The sequence below is a fragment of the Pinus tabuliformis genome, chromosome 1_1 (assembly GCF_031772625.1).
Source record: "Pinus tabuliformis cultivar Carrire ecotype Pingquan chromosome 1_1, CPIR1, whole genome shotgun sequence".
NCBI classification, from domain to species: domain Eukaryota; kingdom Viridiplantae; phylum Streptophyta; class Pinopsida; order Pinales; family Pinaceae; genus Pinus; species Pinus tabuliformis.
Genome location: NC_142297.1, coordinates 614,741,385 through 614,749,943, shown reverse-complemented (window position 1 = coordinate 614,749,943; position 8,559 = coordinate 614,741,385).

The window sequence follows — 8,559 nt, the reverse complement described above, 5'->3', positions numbered from 1 at the left end:
TTCTAATATTTGTTTAGTTAGGTTTTAGTTTTTAGTTAGGTTTTAGTTTTAATAAATTTTCATTTGGTTAGAGTTAGACTTTTGATTCTGTAGTTTTAATTTTAGAATTAGATATATTTTATTTAATAAATAATATCAAAAAAAATAAAAATATTAAAAAAAAAGACATGAAAAAGTTCATTTTTAAGTTTTTTTTAGTTAGGATCTAGTTGGCTTTAGAATTAGACCTTGAGCTTATTTAAAATTTAGATTTAGATTTTTCTTAGTTAGGTGTTAAGATTTTTATTTTTAGTTTCCTGTAGCTTAGGTCTTAGAACTTTTTCTAGTTAGGATCTAGTTGGCTTTAGAATTAGACTTGCTTATTTAAAATTTAGATTTAGATTTTTTTAAGTAAGGTGTTAAGATTTTTATTTTTAGTTCCCTGTAGCTTAGGTCTTAGAACTAGATATGTTTTGGTTTAGTTTTATTTTATTTTTTATTTTAAAATAAATTAAAAAATCTCATTAAAAAAAATAAAATAATATAAAAATATTAAAAAAAATTAAAATTTTTGAAAAGAAGCTTAACAGAAAATTGAAAATTCATTTTTGGTGACTTTTGTCGTATCTATGTTCCACTTCTCTATAGTTAAATGCACTTAAATGTTTATTTAAAGTTAGCTATATGAAACTGGTAACTGATCAGCATTTAAATTTTATGATCATTTAAAGCATTTGATTTTTCTTGAAGTTTAATTGTTGGAACATTGTTAAATCATTGTGCATTTATTGAACATCTTGCATCGCTTGGGTTATTTGATGATGAATAATTGTTTTACAAGGTTGATATTTCTGCAACATTTAATAAATAATCATTTAATCATTAACTCCATAAAGCACTGGTACATTAATGTCTAAATCAATCAAGTGCTAAATTGCTTTGGTGTGTCTCCCAACCCAACTGGTCCGCAGATAGTCTTCTTTTGTCTCATAGGATCTACCCCCCTTAGCCTCGAGAGACGGCTTAAACGGATAGATCAGGGATCAGGGTGATAGCCCACGATCTGAGCGTCGTCGTGACAATCTATGCAACAACACTCCCCATGGCTCTCCAAGAGATGATGGCCGAACACCTTTGCCTTTAGTGATTAGCACCTGTCCTTCATCCTTAAAGGCCTCGATAGCATCATGCAAATTCAATCGCTTGTTAGCCCATATGGGTCCTTCAGTCGACAACCCGGATACTTATGCTATTACTTCGTCTGATACCGTAATTTGCCTGCCTCTTACCATGGATTGTCCATTCTGTAGGTTCCGTAAGAATTCGATGGCAATTTCTTTGATGGGTCGTTGGAATCTCGTAAAGTATGCTATCCATCCTTCTCGAGCTAGAATTTCCCTGGCTTCATTGGAAACAACCAATATTAGGGGTTCTCGGCGCACTGTTCTTCCTCCTATGGTGCTTGAATTATGCAAACGATTAGTGTAGCAGAGATAGCACAGAAACAGACAGAGCCGAGTGATGGAACAACAAATGGTTGTAATGGCTATATCGGGTGATACTTTATAAGCATAAATACTGTTATCGAGGACTGTTATGATGCCACATGCTCTGTGATCATGGGATGTCATATTGCTCTGCAAAATCAAATAAAAAGATGACAGTGCATGCATAAGTACACTAGAGCTCCTCGCCCCCCTTTGAAATAATAGGTCGCCTACGACTGAATGAGTGAAGGGATAACACGTTGGCGGCAAAGTACAGGGATGATGAAAGTGGCAAAGTACGCATATTAATGAAAGGATCATAAAGGATATCGACATGATGAAATCAATGCATATAACGAGAATTATCAATAAGTGATAAGATGCCGTGAGGTGATACGAAAAGGAAAAAGGAAAAATTACGCAGGGAATAATACTTTACCGTTGTTATTCCACTTCAAACTGTTGTGATTGATTTTTAAGAGGTAACACATGCATAAAGGTTCAAGGTAAGTTAGGAACATAATCTTTCTGTATTAAAGATAAAACATAAGAGGAGGTCATTATAATAATTATTGATATATAAAATACAACTTCAATACCATCAGCAGAGCTTCTGTTGCCTGCAGGCATCTATAGCCTCGACAGAGTTGCTTTTTAACCCTTTGGAAACATGGTCCTTTATGTATAATTGGAGAAGTGCATTATGATATCCAGAGTAGAGACTAATGTGCTGGCATGGTAACCAGATGAACACATTTCCATTCACTAGGAAGTAGCAAAAAGTGGTAAGGTCGGCTTGTAATGAGACCTCCTGTTCCAAGGATTTTATTTCTCAATGCATCCATTGGATCATATCCCTGGTGTGGTGGCCATAGTGGGAATGCCACTTCGCTGCTTCCTTATGATCATGGTAGGTTGGCTCGTGATGAGACCCCCTATCCTCCATCTGTGGAAAAAAAGTCATACAATTGTTAGTGAATATATATATATATGAACAACACTTCCTATTTATATATAGAGGGTGGCTCAGCACTCCATACGTGTAGAGATGGCGGAAGAAGTTTGAACATATCAATAGAGAAGAAAAAAAATATGCCCTTAATCTTATTGATAATAAACAGAGAGAGTTGTAGGGGACAAGAGAGAACAAGCATGGTACAGATAATCAATCCAATTGATTTTCTTTGGAAATGAGGATAGTGAAGTGATATAGATTGTTGTGTCCTTTTTTTTAATCAATACAAAGCAATCTTGTTAAAGATGATAATATTCAAGATATTTCCCTGTTCTAGTAAGCTCCATACTTTTTATCCTTAAATATGTATCTGTACTCTTGTGCCATAGAGAGGATCATAAAGAGTGAGCAAGGATGGTCTAGGGATGATCATGCAAAGGAAAGAAAGGGTGTTCTCAAAAAAATACTCACAAATTGCTATTTCCTAAAGGGAACAACAAAAGAAAACTTCACACAAAAAGTGTTGTTCCCTATAGGGAACAGCAAAGAAAAACACGCAAAAAAAAAGAGTGTTGTTCCTTAGAGGGAACAGCAGTTGTTCCCTATAAGGAACAGCAAAGGAAAAATACACGCAGAAGGTGTTGTTCCCTATAGGGAACAACAGCTATTCCTTGTAGGGAACAACAAAGAAATACATACGCAAAAGTGTTGTTCCTTATAGGGAACAACAGTTGTTCCCTGTAAGGAACAACAAAGGAAATGCACACGAAAATTGTTGTTCCCAATAAGGAACAGCAGTTGTTCCCTATAAGGAACAACAAAGAAAAATGCACACAAAAAGTGTTGTTCCCTATAGGGAACAGCAAGGCAAAATACACACAAAAATTGTTGTTCCTTGTAGGGAACAACAAGGGAAATACATGCTAAAAATTGTTGTTTCTTGGAGGAAACAACAGCTGTTCCCTATACGGAACAACAAGAAGAATATGCACGCCAAAATTGTTGTTCCTTAGAGGGAACAGCAGTTGTTCCTTGTAGGGAACAACAAAGCAAAATTCACACGAAAATTGTTGTTCCTTAAAGGGAACAACAACTGTTCCCTATAGGGAACAGCAAAGGAAAAATAGAGAAAAAAAAACTAATGTACAATCTATTATCCAAGCAATCAAATAGAAAGAAAACAAAAAGGCAAAATTATGTACAGGTTTCAAAAGAATAAATTCTTCATTGCACTAGTGTTGTGGAAGGGTTGCCCTCCTCAACAAGAATTTGTATTGTGGGATCTTCACATATGTGTTGGCAAAATGACTCCCTTGTAAGCGGTTTATGGTAGAGGCGCACTCGATGCCCATTTGCTTTAAAAGAGTAACCAGACCCATTAATGGTGGTTAATGTAAGGGTGACATTATCGTCCACCTCCTTTATCTCATAGGGACCTAACCATCTGCTCTGGAGTTTGCCCAGGAAGTCCTGGAACCTAGAATTGTACAGAAGTGCCCAATCACTTTCATGGAATATCTTTTTCTTGATGAGGGCATCATGCCATTTTGCTCTTTGTTGTTGAATCAATGCAGTATGCTAAAGAGCTGATAGCCGGATTTCATCCAATTCATTAATTTGATTTAGTCTGTTAATCTGTGCTTCATTCAGATCCAAGCCTACTTCTTGAGCTATCCTCAATGTCTGAATTTCAAATTCTATTGGGAAGATAGGTTCTTTGCCAAACACTAACTAATATGGGGAGTATCCTGTGGTATTTCTCCATGTCGTGTGATATGCCCACAGGGCTTCTGGCAATCGGGTAGCCCAGTCACGTCTATGTGAGGCGACTGTCTTTGTTAGTATAGCCTCAATTACCTTGTTGGTACTTTCTACCTGACCGTTTGCCTGCGAGTGGTATGGAGATGTGATTCTATGCATGATATGATGATTTTTTAATGTAGCAACCATCTTATGGCCTACAAATTGTGGCCCTCCATCCATGATTATTTCTCTAGGCAAGCCATACTGCACGAAAATTTGGAAAAGAAAGTGGATTACTGAGTCCTCCGTTGCCCTTGGTAATGCTTCTGCCTCCACCCATTTAGTCACATATTCTGTTGCAACCAGTATATATGTCTTTTGATTAGATGATGGGTTTATTGGGCCAATAAAATCTAATGCCCAACGTTCAAAAGGTTCAATGACTAACTGTGGATGCAGGGGCATCTCATCAGACTGTCCAAGGTGGCCCATTCTTTGGCAGCTATCGCATGCCTAGACAAACTTCTTGGCGTCCTTAAAAATGGTGGGCCAATAATAGCCCATCTGTAAGACTTTATGCCCAGTCCTGTGGTCTACAAAATGTCCACCGCAAGGTCCATCGTGGCAAGCTTTTAGGATGTCAAAGATTTCGTCTTCCCTGACACACCTTCGGATATGCATATCGGCTCCTGTGTGAAAGAGGTATCCTCTGATCCAGGAGAACTGAGTGCTGCGTTATACTATTAGTTTTCTTTCACTCGGTGTCAGGAGCTTGGGTAATTTTCCCATTGCTAGGTAGTTTGCAACATCCGCGTACCAAGTTGTTTTCACGGTTACAACAAATAAGTGCTCATCAGGGAACTGGTCTTCTACTGCTACCGAGTCATCTGTCTTTGGCACACATGAGAGGAAGTCTACCACCGGATTTTCCTTTCCTGGTCGATCCTTGATTGTTATGTCGAATTCCTGCAAAAGGATCAACCATCGTGTCACTCTTCCATTCATAACAGGTTTATTAGCTAAATATATAATAGCAGAGTGATCAGTATACAAAACCACAGGGTATCCTGTTATATAATAGATTACAGCCAAAAAAAAATTCTCGGTCACAGTGTAATTCATCTTAGCAGGAGATAATTTTTTGTTGATGTAGTATATCACATAAGGTTTCTTATCTTCCTCCTGGCCTAGAACTGCTCCAATGGTCGTATCTAATGCATCGAATGAAATCTGAAATGGCAAATCCTAGTTCGGGCCGCGTAATACATGGGTTGTTGATACTAGCCTTTTTAAATCTTCGAAAGCAATGTCACATTTGTTAGTCCATATGAAATCGATATTTCCTGTCAATGCATATAATGGAGCAGCGATTTGGGAGAATTTTTTTATAAATCTTCTATAATATCCATAAAATTCCAAAAAACTATGTACCTCAGTTTGTGTGCAGGGGGTAGGTATTAAGAGGATTATCTGAATTTTTGCTGGATCTGCCTGAATTCCAGCTGCTGAGATGTAGTGACCCAGGATGAGGCCCTCGGTCATCATCATGTGGCATTTCTCATGGCTTAAGCAGAACATGGTAGCAATGCATCTTTGCAGAACTTTCTCTACCGTTTGTAATGCCAGCTCGAAGTCATCTCCATAGAGTGTAAAGTCATCCATGTACACCTCGAGGCCCTCATTTATCAAGTCTGAAAAAATGTTGAGTATGGCCCTCTGGAATGTGGCAGGTGCGTTACACAGTCCAAAAGGTAAGACCCTGTAAGCAAATGTCCCCCAGGGGCAGGTGACGGTAGTCTTATCCTGGTCTTCAGGGGCAATTTGGATTTGGTTGTAGCCGCTGAATCCGTCTAGGAAATAGAAGAATTTTTTACCTGCCAAAATGTCCAAAACCTGGTCGATGAACGGGAGGGGAAAATGATCTTTTTGGGTTGTTTTATTAAACTCTATAATCGACACATATATGCCACTTCCCATTCTTTTTAGGCACCACAACTAATGGAGAAACCCATTTGCTATCAGATATAGGCTAGATGAAATTTACAGCGAATAGTTTTTGTAGTTCATCTTTAACAACATCTTTAAGGTGAGGGTTTAACCTCCGTTGAAGTTGTCGAATGGGCCTCGCATCTTTCTCTGTATAGATGTGGTGCATGCATAATTGGGGATCAATCCCTTTCATATCTAGGTAATCCCAAGCAAAAGCCTCTTTATATTTTCTAAGGAGTTGAACAAGCCTTTGCGCCTGGTCATCAGTCAGGGTTTTTTTAATGTTTAGGACTTTCCCTAGCTCAATTTCAATGGGTTTGTTGTTATAAACAATTGTTGTTGGTATTGTTTGGTCATTAATATCTTTTAAGGGATCTTCTTCAATTTTGTTATCCAAGGCTGCTTCGATCATGTGACATTTTAGATTGAATACGGCATCTGGTTGGTTAATGTAAATGTTAATGATGTCATCTTCTGTTTGATTCTTAAATTCAAGAGCATTTTCTACAGTTAGCGGTCATTGAATGTTTTCAATTAAATATGATACAGGTTGTTTTCTAGTTTTTATTATTGTTAGGCTTCGCTGAGTTGGAGGATATAAAGCTAGATTATTCACATTACTTCCTCTTGCTATAGTCATACTGCCTGTTCGACAGCTTATGTAAGCATCTGCAGTTGCTAGCCAAGGTCTTCCTAAAATTAGGGGATCTCCATCTAGCTAGTTTCTAGGATTAATAATCAAGAAATCTGCTGAGTATTCCCAAGAATCTACAGACACCATTACATCCTGTAATTTCCCTTCTGGTTTGACAACCGATTGGTCAGCAAGTTCCAGTGAGGTCGTAGTTGGATCTAAGGCTATAATGCCAAGTTTTTGATAGGTTGTTGTTGTGAGAATATTAATGGCTGCTCCTAAATCAACTAATGCATTAGGGAAAGAACATCCATTTATTTGTACTGTGACTATAGGGTTTCCTGGGTCCTCATATTTCACCGATTTTTCTCTGCTGATAATAAATCGGACAAAATTCCAACTACGTGGACAGTTAGGGTTGTTTTTATTTTCCTCTTACGCTTTTTAGTACACAATTCCTTAATAGTTTTTGCATAAATTGGAATGTCCTGAATAGCCTAGAGGAGAGGTATTTTTACACAGATTTTTTAATTCTCCCAGAAGATCGAAATCAGGATATTCTATTGGGTGGGGTATAATCAATCTTTCTGGGAATGCTAGAGAAGAGGTAATAGTTTGATCATGGCTTTGTTGTTTAACAGTATTCTCCATTTGAGGTGTTTGTTCTACAGGTAAAGGATCTTCTATTTGTATGTATTTATCCCCCTTTGACTCAATTATCTGTCCAAACCTTTATTTGAGTTCATTACACTCCCTTAACTCAGTTTCTGGTTCTCGTCCTTCAATAATTTGTACAAATTGGACGAGTCTATTGTTAGGATTTGGGTTGGGCTGGGCTGGGAGCTGTGGTTGTATATTGGGTTGAGGGTTCTACTGCAATGTGTAAGGTGCTGGTAGCGTAGGTTGAGGCGGGGGGATTGTTCCTGCTAGATGGTTTGTAGATATTTGCCAGCTTGACTGCCAATTCTGGTTCTGTGAAGTGGAGGGTGACCATGGAGATGGATATGCATTGTTCTACTAGAATGGTGGAAAGTAAGAGGAATTTGGCCAACTATTGTTCTGATTTGACTGATTGGACCAAGGTGGCATAGAGAATGGTTGCTATGACCAATTAGGAAAAGATAGTTGGTTCTGCCATGTAGCTCCTGTGTATTGTTGAGAATTATATTGCAAGGGTTGAAAAAATGAAGATGGGTCGTTAGACATACTTGTTTGTCGTGCTTGCCATTGGCGATGCTGATTTAACAGCTAGACTGGTTCCGTTTCTTCCTCTGCCTCCTTGAACACTGCTTTTAATCCTGGGAGCGATGGGTAGCTTTCTGTGGCATGATCTTTAGGGCATATGGCACAGATCTATACCATATCCAGTGGGCATTCTTTATGACTATGCTTCTTCCTGCATCGAGGGCAAAAGATCACCAAGTTCTGTTCTGCTTTAGCCTGCTTCTGCTTGGCTTGCATGATGTCTAATTGCATCGTCAAAGTTCCCAAGATATCTATTTTGAAATCTTCCAGCAGTTTGCCGAATTCTGCACGAGTAATGCTTCCGCCAGAGATTTCGTTGTGCCTGGTGGTCATCTCGTGTTCTGCTGGTTTCAATCTCGTACTGCCTCTTGAGCACCTGATACACAAATTAATAATGTTAGCATAGTCTTCTTGATATATATCACCTTTACCCATAATATTTAATGTCTCTATCCATTGGTCTTTCATTCCCTTAATCAGCGTGGTTTTTAGCACATTATCAGGCAAAGGCAGATTTGCATAAGGAG